Below are 15303 nucleotides of genomic sequence, written 5' to 3'. Positions count from 1 at the left end.
ACACGCAAACATTTGTTGGGGGGGGGATATTTTGACCACATAATGAATAAAATCGACTAATACACAACAATACTAAGAATATTACACATCAAAATCCACTTAAACCAATGCAATGCCTTTAAAGATATATATACCTCAATATGATGTAATAGAGGCATTAAAGCTGTTTTCCTCCTCATAGAAAACACTGATAAACAAAACATTACTTTTCTGATATTTAAATGAGATACATTTCCAAGGACATTGCAAATAAATATATTTAAGATTACTGGATGTTAAACTGCAAGATTTTCCTTTAAAACAAAAAAACAAGAGAAAACCAGGCTTACATCTGTACCTTTCTTCCATGCATTTTTTTTCTTTCCTTATTTTTCTATAGCAGAAAATAAGATAAATATGCAGTTTAGGATGTTCAGAATCAAAACCCGGACGACCAAGAAACACGCCCACTGCATCTCAGTGATTATACCATACAAGCTCACACTAGATAAGGATTTCAGATCCATTCTAGCACATAAAATGTGACGAGCTTTTATGTCATCAAAGTGGAGCGATAATGCCTCATCTTTTAAAGCTAGTGCACAAATGCACTCTGCTTTCTTATGTGTGGGCAGATTACAAAAAGATTCCATTTTTTTGCAGGTAAATAAACAGATTTAGTTAAAAATCAGTTGATTTGAGATTAAATCCTCTGATCAGGTCAGTTAAACGCATTTCCTGACACCCTAGGCTGAGAATTGGGTTATGAATTGTCAAAAAAAAAAGGCAATCGGGTATGAGAGGGTAGCCACAATACATGACGGAACCCAAAGTGCCAATTAGCCCAGTGGAGGTACTGTAATTACTTTAGGTAAATGGCTCAACACCTGTGGAGAAAGGCTGTGGATCTGTGCGCATTCATCTGCTGTGAAGCAGAAGTTTATAAGCGGGCATCACCTCTAAACTCTCACGACTGCAGTAACCTCTACTGAAAAAATGAAAAACAGCTCTGGAAGAGGTTATTCAGACACCTAGAGCCGCATATAAGGACTTCCTTTCCCACCGTCACCCTTCTACCTCTCAGACTGACAAACTATCCTCTGCACACCTTTCTAAACCACATATCAGGGAGAAATAGAAACGTCTGCTTCCTGCAGGTGCCTTTGTGGCATTTTTCGAACACATTATCCTGGGATATGACGACCTACTCCGCGAAGGGCAGACCACCTAACGCTGCAATCTGGGATTGATTTCTACACCTGTACTCCATTTGCATTCCCATCTGATTGTAACATATGCTGCAGCTCGGGCAAAGCTGCAGAGGAGCTTTAACATGTATGGGTTCTTGTGCATCAGCACCTATGCTCATCACTTGCAAATGAATTCCAAGGAGATAATGTAGCAGAAAAACATTGGCAGAACAAGTCATAAACACGGTAGGGATTTAAAGTTGAATCTTAAACATGTAGAATTGTTGTAAAAACAAGTTCTATATCTTTCGGCCGTAAACTCAAAATGTGAAAAAAGTATTTTATATGGAATCAATTCAAGTAATTAAATATTCAAAGCCTTTAATTGGTGTTATTTTGATAAAAAAACAACCCATATAAAACATAAAATGTAGTGTCTCTAAAAATGTGAATATCAGATCAGTAAAACCAGCTTTTCTTTTCTTTTTTTTAGCAGAGGGTACCATCAGTTACTCTGGAGTTTTTCTGGTTTTTGCATTGATTGTTGACTTCATGGAAACACAGTAGGCCAGTGTGTGGACGCTTCACACTGGACTTTAAGCAACATCAACCTTTCCTTCAGACTCTGGGATCCTAATACCCAAATGATCAGCTTCTAACATTTTAACATTTCCTAGAATCAAGCGGTTTCACATGAGCACGGGAGCATTTGTAGCCCATGTCTAGTATTCATTTGTCTGGGTATGTGGAAGGTCTTGATGCACTGACTGAGCCTTGAGATACTGTCCCAATTCAAGAATGGATTTCACTCAATTGTTTATAAATATTCTAGGATACAGAACTCTGTGAACAATCAGCTTGTTAAAAAATGACTTTATGAAGATGTCAATTGTGTAACCTACTGAGCCAGACTAATGAACCATATAAAGGCACAAGAAGCTTATGCTGACATTTTGGGTAATTCGCTAATCATGAGCTTTTTACACTGAATTTTTCACAATTCTTAGAATTATTGAGACACCAGATTTTTTTCTTTTTCAAGCCATAACCATTGAAATTACCAAAAAATACAAGCTTAAAAGATTTGAACCCTTTACAACAGGAACTTTAGCTCTCGTGTTGACATTCTTTTAACTGCCGTAACTTTACAACCGTTTATGCAAAAAAAGTAATTCCAGCAGGTTCAGAAGCAGAGAAAAGTAGCCTTAATATGCAATATGCATATCAGTAGTTAGGTGTTGAGAAAATTAATGAGAGTTAGCTGATTCGGTCTCTAAGAAGCAGCTTTGCACCAAAACGAAGGCTACTTTTCTCTGCCTCAGAATCAGCCGATTCACACTAATCGCATAAACGGTCGAAAAGTTACAGAGTAAGTCAAGGTACGTGCGTAATTTAGGGGTCACCTGTGACATCTGGTGTTAAAGGGGTAATCTATGACTAAGGATTTCATTTTAAATACCAGTTTCACTTTGGATGTACCTGAAATGGGCTTAGACGGACCTGGCTCTACTGCCAGGTATTTCATTTTGCGCAGATTTAGGGTGGACAAATGGCTCTCAGGTCTGGTTCTTCAAGCAGACCTCAACTCCTTGCTGGGTTACAGAGAAGAACTGCTGTACATAGTTTAAGTAGAAGGCTGAGGGCCAGGTTGCCTGGCCATTTAGAGAGAATGTAAACAAAATCTATATAGAGCAACGAAATGACCCAACTTCTCATTTTCCAAACTAAAGTTGTTTAGAGTAAAAAATAATAAACAGGTGTGGTCTAATGAGCACTTGGTTGAGCTCAGAGGTTCAGCAGGTGCTAGAAGGCGCCAGTCATGAAAAGCACATTTCTGAGAGGATCATTTGGGACAAAGCTGCAGCCTGGAGGCCACAGCAAGACTTTAGAAAAGTTAACAAGCCAACTGAAGAAGCTATAAAAAGATTTGTGGGGTCAGTGAAGGCACTTGGGGTGCAGAGAAAATGGTCAACCGCACCAGAGTCCACAGAGATTGGAAATTGGATTGTCTGCCCAGCACACGGTGCTTTATGTTAAGTAATGCCATATTAGATGATAAAACGAAGCACGAATTTGACCCGGCCGACATTGGTTCTTCGGAAGCTCCCAAACTAAAACAGTAGAATTGCTGTCCTCTCCTAAACTTAGAATAGGATAAATCTCTTTATCAGACATTGAGGTTAGTTTCCATTTTAAATTTATCATCTATGAAAAACAGTGAATAAATGAGAGGAAATCCTTTAGTGTTTTGAATTTAAGCTCCAGAATCAATTTTTTTTAACTCTGTTGCATCTCCCTCCAGTAAATGTAAAAACGTAGATAAATAGTTTTTATATATTCTTTTATTGAACAAGATTTTAGGGTTATTACTCTAAATTTCAAATGCTCTGTCAGGAATCAGGCTGTTTTGTGTTTCGGGGAGCCTAATGCTCCTCTGTTATGAAGAGAGCCATGTGGTCTCAAAAAAACTGTTTCCTCTGATGGACAATTTCACAGCAACATTTATACGCCAGGGACAAACATTTCCCAGTAAACACAGCGTAAAGATAATCGTTACGTTGCAGCCGACTTCCTATTTCCACAGCATAAACAGCTGTATTCATGAGCAGAATCAGGCACACACTTGGTGGCACGATTTAGAGTGTCACATTTTTTAAAACACTCCCCCTATTTGGATCTAAAACTCTAGTATCCGCAGGTGCAGGCTGTGGAAAGCTCTCTGATGAATGTTATTTTTCACTTCTATTAGAATTTACACATCTCACAGATTTGCAGCAGTGAGCAGTATAGAAAAATGTAAGCATAAAGCTTTCCAGCAGATAAACTAAGTTAACAAGCACAGAGCGATTTTTACAATCTAGCTTATCCCCCGTTATCGCTCCAATACCACTTGACCTTCACCCCTGTCTTTTTTTGCACCACATGCCATGTTTAATTTATACAGGCAGCAGTGCCTCTCTGGAGAGCCGCAGTCAAGAGGTTTAAAAGGGATCCCGAGGCCTTCCTACTCTGAAACTCACAAGCTCAAAGCACGGCGGGCACACCATCAGGGCTGAAACCGTGTGAGGAGCCTCATATGTATTCCCCATGAGACCCAAGGAGTGAGATGTCGTTTCTTCTTCCCACCCCTTCCTCTCCATCTTTGAAACGACTCTCGTGCTGCGTTGTGTGTCAATCGTGCTTACTGTAAACACCCGCTGGTCTGCTGCCGCTGCTTTGCTCTGACCTTAAAGTCACCATGTTGAGGGAAAAGACTTTAAACTGAACCCTTTAAATATAAAAGTCAAGTTGCTATTTCACTTAAAGCCATAACTGATTTTCCTGTCCTCCAGCTTCAATTAAGAAGATTTCCACAAGCTGTTAACTGTTGACCTGATTTGTCACGGTCACAGTTTTTGATGGTTCCAATAATGTCTTTCCCTTCCTGCTTTCATCCCACTCATTCACTCTTTTGTCTCTAACGAACCTACGGTAGGTACTCTGTGTTTGAATATGCCTCCACCACATATCTTTAAGGAGCTTTTCCTTTTTGTGGCATTTAGACCAAGGCGCTATGCACTTTTCCTTTGTGGTGAGTCTTCAGCTTTTCCAGCAGTAAATGTGGAAAAGGATCTTTTTTAAAAACAAACCACACATGGAGAGTAACAAATATAGAGTTACCGGTAGTTGTTTTTTCATATTAGGAGCAAAACTTTTGAGGTAACTTTATTTCAGTGGTGGGCCGTCAGGGCCTTCAGGGCCTTCTGTGAAGGCCTAATAAAATATCTGAATCCTCATATCATAATTATATTTTGTCCATGCATGCTCATGAAATCATTCCAAATGGTCTGTCCATTTCCTTTTATTCTGTTTATGATGGTTATGCTGCTTCCAGACAGACGTATTTTCACATTGGAGCATTTAACCAATCGCATTTCAGCTGTCCTTTGTGACACAGAGTCGCAGAGCACTTTTTTAGTCTTCTCTGTTAAAAACAAAGTTGACTGTAATCTACGCCATGGAGGATTTTGCTGGAAAATCTCCCACTGATCTCTTCGACTTCCTTCATCAGAAGGATAGGTACAGATTTTTCCACTGCATCTGTCGAGTGGACATTTTCGGCTCTAAAGCGAATTGAAACCTACGCAGAAACACAACTGACAGACTTGGCTCTCCGCACTGGCCTTGATGGAATAGAAAAGGACTTCTTGATGGAACTGAAGCGCCATAATCTTCATGACAGGGTGATCCAACTGTTTGTGAGGAAAGAGAGGAGGATGGATTTTTTCTTCAAATAATCTGATTTTTGGATGAGTGAAATGATAAATATCATAATAAATAAAATTCCAAATTCATGTGGTTATTTTCATTGTTTTTTGCTGGCTGTAGTTCCATAACAAGATTTGTTTATAGTTTTGTTTGAGTTTATTTAGAGGTCATTTTTGTGGCTAGAGGAATTTTCAATATGGAATACAAATCTCATCTCTGCATCTTAAAATGGTTAAGACCCAGGTGGCCCAGGTGTGTAATGCCCGGCCCCCCACTGCCATTTTTTCTTTATACTTTCACTTAGGGATCCAGAATTCTCTGCAATTATTTAAAATGCTCTAAACTAAAGCAATAGTTCTTTAGGCTTTCTGAAGCCCTTCAGAGTTTTTGTTTGATATGCAACTAAAAACTCATTCATGAATTTTACATCAGGAAAAAAACAGAAAAGAAAAAAGCATCACCCAGATCTAACACACAATTTTCTACATATCCAACTGATTTATTTGGTATTGTGAATAGATGGAATTTGAATATGGTTGTTTCTTTAAAGTTTCTTTTGTGCTTAATTCTTTTTCTCAAGTTGACATAGAAGAAAGTCTCACCAGGAGCAAAATAAAGAAAACTACAGAACTGCACAGTAGCTTTTGCTTGCAGAAAACCCCAAGCAAAAGACTGACAAAGAGTTAAAGCTGTTTTGGTCAGGTTTTCCTCTCATGGGTTTGTTCAAAGTTTTAAGAGATCAATACAGAGAAGATTTAAGAAACTATCCATTTAGATGTAGCAAAAAAAAAACTTTACAAGAAAAAACAAACTTTTGATAGAATTACTTATTAGAATTAGAACTGGTGTTGGAGAAAACATGCTAGATGAATTTTTATGGCAGCATTAAGATAAAACCAACTCATTTTAAACCCAAACCTTGATCCAAATTGAATTACTTAATACCAGAAGGATTAAGGGATTTGCCCCATCTTTCAGCTTTATAAACGGGCAGAAAATAGATTCTATGGACACTTAAGATGATTTAAACCTTACGCCTTAGTTACATGCACCCATAAGGGGAGTTGACTCATATGGATGCTGCAAGTTTTTGGGTTGTTGGAGCCTATAGACTATAGCGGCCTGATCTCTAGGTGACCGTAGGCGTGTCTTGCAGTTCCTCTTAATGTCGTAAAAACAGAATGTACGATTGTCGTGCATGTAGTATGTGTGTTATAAAATATAACGTTACACGCACTTATGGGTGATGCTATCATACGGTGCCCTTACACCACACTCTAAGCGTTAGAGAGGTGTGTGAACTGATCCCCTTACTGACCACATATAGGGGATCCGTTCACACATTTCTAAATATTCCTCTAAAAACCTGCTCTCTGAGCACCAGCCCCTCCCAACACACCAAAACGAGCGGGTTCTCACATTGTGATGTCATAAAGTGAGGAACAGCCCCTTCCAGGAAGAGTCTGCACTGCCAGCACCGCCTTCAGGCTAACAGACACACCCACTTTCTACACAGAGCTAGTTGTGTTTGGCACAATCGCTTTCCTTTAATATGCACAATATGCACATCCATCTTTGCAAAACGCAGACACGCTGCCGAGGCCAACTCTAGGTGGATGTATGGAAATGGGCTGCACCCACACGGAGCGAAAGCTGGTCCATCAAGACAAAAGCTACCAAGCTGAGGAAAAGCTTTTCTCCACAAGCAATAACTTTAAACAAAAACACACTCCACTCAACAACACAGACTCTGGACATGTGACTTGAGTCGTTACTGCTCTTTACCCTGGTATTTCTATACATGACTGCTACCCTTACCATTTATAAATTGCATATAAGCACAATTGTATCTTTGTACGACAGCATATTTGTACAATGGAAGCACCTCTCATCTTTGACACCTTTCACAATTGATGTCCTATTTTCGAGTTTAGCTGCTCCAATCTCATTACAAATTTAAATTGTAACGATAAAAAATTTTTCGGATTATTAGACTGAACCACCAAAGGTCCTATGAAAAATACCTAAAATACTTCTTCATGAGGAAATCAATTCTTGATACAGGGCCACAACCACACAATTTGTGTGTGATTTTGTGTTGTTTTTAGCCTTTTATTTATAAATGGGGTCTGTTGTGAGTAGCATTACTGAGGACTTGAACCAACGACCAACCCAGACTACCGAATTGTGTTATGAAATAAAGTTTGCATCATTTTCCTAACCTTTTCTCTAACAGGAAATGAGTCTTTTACCTTGCTACAACTGGCACGCCAAGACTCTGGTTGAACTGAGAGTGCGATAAAACCAATGAGACCGAGCTGACTAATGGTGAGTCGAAGCGAAACTGCTAATGGAAATGAGGCCATAAAGGCTCTTGACAACATACAGGTCAGTGTCTTCCGGTAATTTTAAAAAGTTTCAGTATGCTACTGCTTTCTATCTCAAAGTAAAAGTATTTGAAGCCCATCGATATCCAGGAATTCTGTGACACCAAAGGGATGTTTACAACAAAAAACATGAAAAATTTGAATAAGCCACCTATTTTTCTGTGCCGTTGCTAGGACAACAGCATGGATGTTAGCAAGAGTCTGCTGTTAACGGAGTAACTTTTGCAAGCTTGTCTGACTTCTGCGGGGAACAATAATTATCTTGTTAACAAAAGTGAGACGTCTGACTTCTCTGCCGCAGAAACGGACCAACTCTCATTCAGCTTTTAAACCGTCAAAGGTTACAGAGGCCACTCATGACACCAGGAGTCAGTTCCGTGGCTTGTAATTAGGCAGTTCAGACTAGATTGCTTTTGCGAGTTCATTATACATTGGATTCATGCAACTATATTTTGTCAGCATGAGCCATGGTGACCTGACTTTTTGACACTGGAATGAGGAAAGCTCAATTTAATAAGAAGCCTTGTGAATAATGAATGGGATTCTGATTGTGTGAGATCAGCAAATGGGGCAAGGAAGTTTGTTTTTAAGACTGGCAGACGGAAAACTTTGCCACAATGACTTCTTTTTCTCACCACTAACAAAGTCAAGAGTTTAAATGTTGACACAACATAATGGGTTTTTTTGTTTTTATTCTATCCATTGGAAACTGAATCATCTGAACTCTTACTGTGCCGTTAGAAAACCAAAGAAAACAATATCCCAATATATATATATATATATATATATATATATATATATATATATATATATATATATATATATATATATATAGATATATATAGATATAGATATAGATATATATAGATATATAGTTTGGTGTAAATCTGCAAGAGGGGAAAAAATGTTAAAATAAAACATTTTCCATTTGCCCAAGTTCTGTTGAGAAGATCGAGCTCTGAGCTTCAACATTCAAATATGTAGGATTACAGAGCACCCCAATAACTTTTTCCTGAGTACCTTAGGATCCCAAATCCTTGCAGACCTAAAAAGACTATTATTGAGCTCCACTCTGCAAGCAGGTAAGCACCTCTCGACTGCAGTTTATTTACTGTCCTGAAGGGTGATTTAATGACACTATTATCAGCCTGCTTCGGCAACTCCACTCTTATCTGGCCAAAGCAGGAAGCGCTGTTGAGGCCATGTTCTTGATTTCTCCAGAGCTTTGAAAATGGCTCCGCCTGCACTACTGTTCGAGACTTCCCAAAAACCAGAGATCAATGCTTCAACAATCGCTCAGAGAATCGAGTATCTCAAAAACAGACAGCATTTTATGAGACCAAGAGGTTGTACACCCAGGACAGCAGTAAGAGAGGGATATTTTAGTCTTATCTTAAACTTTTTAGAGCAGACTTCAGAGAAACATTGAGTTTCATCATCAACAAAATGAACATTTGTTGGCCAAGGGAAACAAGATGTTTTTGTTCATTTTAAGTGAACATGGAATAGATCCATGAATATGGCTTTTTTTTTTTATCTTGTCCTGTCCAACAGCTAGGCAGGCAGATGAGAGCTGAGGGCCTCTTGTGTTGGACATATTTTACTTTAACAAGAGGGGTTATTAATCTTCAGACAAACCAAAGGTATGTCTGAATAAACCCCTTTTGTAATTGAGGCCAAACTTTATTCATTTCAACCATGATTGAAAATCTTTGGTGTTGGAAAAGGAAAGAAGGGAAGAAGAAGAGGAGGGATGTCAGAGGGGGGGGGGGGGGGTGATAGTGAGAGGGGGGGGGGGGGGGTAAGACCATGAAGCAGCATAGAGCAGACAGGTTTACTGGTTGTTTATCATTACGGTACGGTTCAAATGTAGTACAAAAAGGGCGGGGCCTGTCCACACACACTCAAATATTATCAACACACCTGCTAGCTGCAAAAAATGTTCACATGTCAACATGTACACAAAACAGATAGTGTTCACGAACGCATACCTATGCCTTTAAACCAACTAGTGTGAAATCTTTCATTCATTCAATCATGCAAACTATTAGTGCAAAGGTGAGCTAACACCTGTGCTCAAGTGAGTGTTTATGTTCTTCTAAAATGGATGGTGGAATGTGAAAAGAAGGAGGAGGAGCGCCCAGCCACCCCCACAACCAGACCCCCGCCGCAGCAGCAGCCGGAATTCCCCCAACGCCACACGGGAACAGGCAGGGAACAACCGCCCCCCGGGCGACCAAGACCGTCACCCAGGCCAGGGCCAGCAGGACCGCCGCGAGGCCCCCAGAGCCAGAGAGCAGGGAGGCGCAGAGGGAAAGAGAGCGCCGCCCCAGCCCAGCCAGGAAAGCAGCCCCCCCGCCGCGCCGGAAGAGCCCAACGCAGGGCCCCACCGGAGAAGGACGCCCACAGCCCCAGACGAGCACCCCACCACCACCGTGGATATGGCTTTTTTTGAATCCTCATGTTTACAAAGCCATGAAGATGGCAATCATCATGGTTCAGGTTTCCGAGATGTCCGTTACGTAAGGGATAACGGCCGACGAAGTGTCCATTATCAGATTAAAGCACAACGCAGAAGCCTTCACGTCGCATGGTTGCTTTCACAAGTCCATTTCTGATAATGCTCACCTCGAAGGCCATTATCCCGCTTATACACTTACAAAAGAAATAAATATTCACTTACAAAAGAAATAAATATTCAGCAGGCCTCCACAATCAATTATATATGCATATCGCAAAAGACGTTGAAAATAACAATAAATGGTTACTTTAAATGTGCTAAATCAATCTTGTGGCAGCTTGAAATATTTAATGAATCAAATAAATCCACTGATGCATTTGACCAACCGGATGGACGCCTTTACATTGTTGACCAACCGGATGGAGCTCTTTATGGTAGATGTTGGCCTCCTATGTAGATGCGGGTCATTTGGAGTATAATTTAAGTTATTTTGACTCTTATTTAAACTGTTGCAGTGAAATGGAAATGATGTTTTTGGTTGTTTTGCTATTTTTTCATTTATCGCATGTTATTTCGTCATCGCAATATTGACCACTATTATCACGGGGGTTTCCTCATAACGTGCAGCCCTTGATTTCAGTAAAGTTTTTGTACTTTAGACTATTTTGGTGCAGCAATGAACTCGACTGGAGCAGCAAAGGAAAGCCATATTTTTATATATATATATATATATATAAATAAAAGTAATAGTGGTCAATAATAGTGGTCAATATTGCCATGACGATATAACATGCGATAAATGAAAAAATAGCAAAACAACCAAAAACATCATTTCCATATATATATATATATATATATATATATATATATATATATATATATATATATATATATATATATATGCCGATTGTCCCAGTGGGTTAAATAAACCATCAGTTCAGAGAGAAGGTTCACATCTTGCCGCTTGTTTTCGTCCAGATGATGAAGCTAAAGTTTGTTTTAGAGAAGCCAGCGCAGCGATACAGAATATTTAAGCTATGTATGATAATGCACACCCGGACCATGGTATCCGGGTGTGCATTGCCTCATCTGCAATTATGCCTTACATATTAGCCTCCACCTGTCTTTGTAATATATTACTAGATAGCTACAACAAAACTAATTTTCCATCAGGTGTTAATATTTTATAATACTTCGATTTAAACAGTTTTATTCTAATAAGAGAAACAGGAGTCCTCTTCTTGATGATTAAATTGTTAAATGTAGCACCACATGATACCAAAGGAAACTCATTTAAACCAGCTCATCACTTTTACAAAAAAAAACTGTCTCCTACCAGTAATTTCATTTTTTATGGTGTGTTTAACATTTCACATGCAAAAAAACCCAAAGAAAACAATTCCAGTTGAAATATAAAATTCTCACATGTCTGGATTGAGATCCAGTGACCTAGAAGCACATTAGCTCAACATCATTTACATTTTTATCAAACCATTAAAGGAGCCCTCATGCTTGCTGTATTGAGGCTCTCATCCCTGAAGAGGCTCTTTCCATCCGGGTAGGAATGTTTCATCATAGGATAAAAGCGATCTCTGAACAATTTGGATTCACAGCGCCTCTTAGCTCTGTGGGGAATAAGCATGCCAACCAAATGACCCAAAGCATTGGAGCTGGAAAGATCACTCCTCATCATCCAAACTTAAAAAAAAGTTCAAAGAGATTTTTTCTCTCGACTTTTTTAACCTAAAATATACGAGTATAAAAATCTGTAGCTTGCTTCACTTTTCAGGAAACAATGACAAATTAATATCCTATTAAACCCACTAAGAATTACAACGTGTTATTCTTTCCTAGTAGAAACAACCATTGCCCACATTCTAGATGGACAGGTAAATTATCGGAGTCATTTGAGTCAGATTTTCCTGGACAAAGTGCATTTGTCACCATCTGGCTAGTGGTTCAAAGAAGTTCTCATGCAGATAGGCTAAAAGGTATTCATTATAAAACGAATTACCCGTACATATTAATGTATACCCTCTGATGTGTGCTGATTAGTGCAGCAAATCAGCAAAGAGTGGCATACAAAGCAGATGCAGAAAGCCCATCAAAGCACGCTGTAGCTGAGCTAGTTGTTGCTTTGAAAAACATCCAAGCAGTTTCCGAGTATTCCCTAAAGGAAATGCTGAAAACCTCCTCCGTCCCGTGAAACAACGCTCTTCATAGGGAGGCGGAATGTTCCTGATGTTTTTGAGCAGACATAAAAGTTTTTCTGTTGGTGGAGAGTTTTTTTTTTGCTTGTTTGTTTGTTTCTTCTATCAGCTTTAAGATGTATCTGTGAGGAACATTTATTTTTATCCACTGTTCACTTTGATTGTGTTCTGCCACTTCCAACCATTAATAACCACACTCCCATTTTAGATTCTGATAAGTCAGAGTTCTGGGATTTGTTCGGGTCCATTACAGTTTGTAGAGTTCACTTTATCTGGGAAAAACTCACAAATTAAAAGAAAAAACATAATAAGAAGAAGACGACAGAGATTCTACAGACTACAGCTAAGGAAAGGGAAGCCAACATGAGGCAAAGAGCAGCAGGAAGAAGCTTTTTACTTCTCCACACATGCCCATTTCTCCTCAGATGAAAGAGGAAACCTTCTTCGGTGTGACAGGCTTAAAATTGTCTGACACACCATGTTTAAGGTCAACGTGTGTGCAGACAATCCTCTTGTCACATTTAACAGGTAATCTTCCAGTCCAGCATTAGGTGAAGTCATAAAGAGGGAGATAAAATATGTTGGGATCACTTTTGATTTGAAGTCCCTTCCTTCCATATAGCTAATAATATTATGACGACTGTAAGCCCAGTCTGGTCACGGCATTCTGAGGAGCTGGGAAAACCTAAAGGGACTTGATGAAGTTTCAAAATCACAAAAAGTTTCAACTTCTTTTTACCAATATCTTTATAGGAACAGGCTGCTGAAGTCTGGCATTTTGGTTTTCTTTTTTTTTTTGTTGCTTTATTTCTTCACTACAGATGGATTTGTGACCATTTATGGCATTTTGCCTTCGTGGCTATGGTCCATTTTATTTTCTCCTGCAGATAACACCCCCTCACTGTGGGTGGGATCAGCTGCTTATCTCTGCACTGTGTGAAACTGTGGTGACACCAAGACAGGAAGCATAAAAAAATCAAAAAAAAAAAAAAAAGAAGTCGTCTTCATGGCATTAAAACTGTTCTCACACATGTCCTGCAGCTCTCAGACATTTGTCCCTCTCCACTTGATTCCTGTTATTCTGGCACAGCATTCAAATAAACGTGGCACGCAAAGAAATAAATGGAGGCGGATCTGTGGCTCTCCATAAGCCGTTAAACTAAAGCTCTTGTGCCTCGTGCTGCTTTCAGGCAAACTATTGCCTGCTGTGAACCTTTGTCTATGCATTTTTTTATCCCCCCCAAAAAAGAATAATTTATTCGTTCAAAGACCCGCTCCGATCATCTTATGATCTATTGTAAAAGTGTTCCCAGAGGTCTTTTAATTATGATTATGCAGATTTTAGCCAAACTAAAATAAAAATAAAAACCTGTTGCTTTCTAGGACATAGACCCTGCAGAGCAGCAGGGGTTCATTAGAAAGTCACCTCTGAGCTGTTGGCAGGGCGCCATTGAAGCTTTGTGTTGGCTAAAAACACCTGATCCAGGTAATCAGCAGCAGATAAGGCAGGATTTCCGGAAAGACCCCTGGTTTAGCTTCTCACAACCCCAACCTGACATTAGCAGTTCAACAAAAATGCTGAGCAATATTGGAGTTATCCAGTCGTCCAGTTTTGATCCAGATTCCAATTCAGACGAGGAAAACAAAGATGTACGTGGATCAATATGTCTATAAGTGGATGCATCAGGATGGAGCTGAGGCTCGTCCAGCGCATTTTCTACGTCACAAACAGGCTTTTTTTTATGATTAACAATTTGAATAGAGAAATATTCAGTAATGCAATTTTAATCTTAGTTTTCTTATACATGTCCTTCATCTGAAAATTGCCACAAAAGCATGTTAGAAACACCCAAATCATAATTACAGACTAACAAATCATAGCATCGTATAGAAATTGAACAGAGTATAAAGCAGAGCTAAACAAATTGATTAAAGAGTCAAAAAAAAAGCAATTCTGTGCTCTATGTGTTTGACGAGGGTCTTTGACTTCAGTAAAGCAAATAAATGAAGTCGCCAAAAAGTGCCTAAAAGCTCACAGATGGCTTTAATGACTCAAGCGCACAAGTAGCTGGGTTACATTGAGCGCCATATGTCAGGTTACTTTACATGCAGACTTCTCATATATGAAATCTTTTGAATACGAGCATCTTAACAGCACAAAATGAAAATAAGGCCCCCGACCAATACAGCTATGTCTTCAGATTCATCTCGCCTACCCCCATGTCTAAATCAGGGCTATTCAAAAAATTTGAGGGGGGATTATGAGCATAATTTGGGCTATAATTCGAGCTGCAGCACAGTGTAAAGGTCACTCTCCTCCACATGAATTCCATTCACATTAGAGGCCTCTAGGGACACGGAGAGGAAAATCTGGCAATAAGCGTGTTGGTAACATTTTTTTCTCCTCCTCTCGGTGATTATCCTATATTGTGAGCCGCTGACAATTATATCACGACTGACATTTTCATATGTTAAAACTTGACTCCATTTTAAATTGATCATTCATATGTTGCATTTATCTTGGCGAGTTTGGTCATTAAAGGTCAACCTCTTATAATGAAGCCTTAATGGTGTGAATATTATTCATTCTTTCATATTCCAGCCCCATATAACACAATTTATTAAACTAATGAGAGTTTCTTCTATAATGTCAACTTTTACTTTGTGTTACATAACATGATTTCAGAGTTTCACATTTCCAACATGATTCATCTACAATCCAACTTTTGCAAATAAACTAAAAATGATGTGAAATGTACTTTTGGAATCTTAAAAGTGACAAATATTTTCTATAGAAGTATTCACAAATGTTCTAAAGTTTGTATGTA

The 15303-nt window shown here is 39.0% G+C and overlaps 1 protein-coding gene across 15 annotated transcripts in view; it reads right to left on the bottom strand.

Annotated features, from left to right (window-relative positions):
• Nucleotides 1–15303, bottom strand: part of myo6a (myosin VIa) — a 129526-nt gene that overhangs the window by 64764 nt on the left and 49459 nt on the right. The window lies entirely within an intron of this gene.

The sequence above is a fragment of the Oryzias latipes genome, chromosome 24 (genome assembly GCF_053564925.1).
Source record: "Oryzias latipes strain Hd-rR chromosome 24, Olatipes_Hd-rR_3.1".
NCBI lineage: Eukaryota > Metazoa > Chordata > Actinopteri > Beloniformes > Adrianichthyidae > Oryzias > Oryzias latipes.
Note: the sequence above shows the minus strand (reverse complement) of the source record. Positions and strands in the feature narration are given on the sequence as shown.